This window comes from Triticum dicoccoides, chromosome 5A (genome assembly GCF_002162155.2).
Source record: "Triticum dicoccoides isolate Atlit2015 ecotype Zavitan chromosome 5A, WEW_v2.0, whole genome shotgun sequence".
Lineage (NCBI taxonomy): Eukaryota > Viridiplantae > Streptophyta > Magnoliopsida > Poales > Poaceae > Triticum > Triticum dicoccoides.
In genome coordinates, this window is record NC_041388.1 from 4369166 (window position 1) to 4369481 (window position 316).

Here is a 316-nt window from a genome sequence, read left to right on the forward strand (position 1 = left end):
TGAGGAGGGGGGGGGTTATGGGGTATTTATATAGGTGAGGGGGGGATTTACTTGGGGTAGGGGGCAAGCAAAAGAGGGAAAACAAAACAAGGAAAGGGGGATAGCCTAGAGTCCTAGAGGGACTCGGCTAAGAGGCGAGGCGGCGGCCTGGCGCCTGGCGCCTGGCGCTGGCGCACGCGTGCAGGGAGGCTAGGGCGCAGCGGCGGCTGGCTGGGCCTTTGGCCCGGCTGGCCTGGCGGGAGTTTTTTTTAAAACGGTTTCGCGCGCAGAAAAACAAAAGAAAGAAAATCTAAACGAACTCCAAAATTCCTAAAGT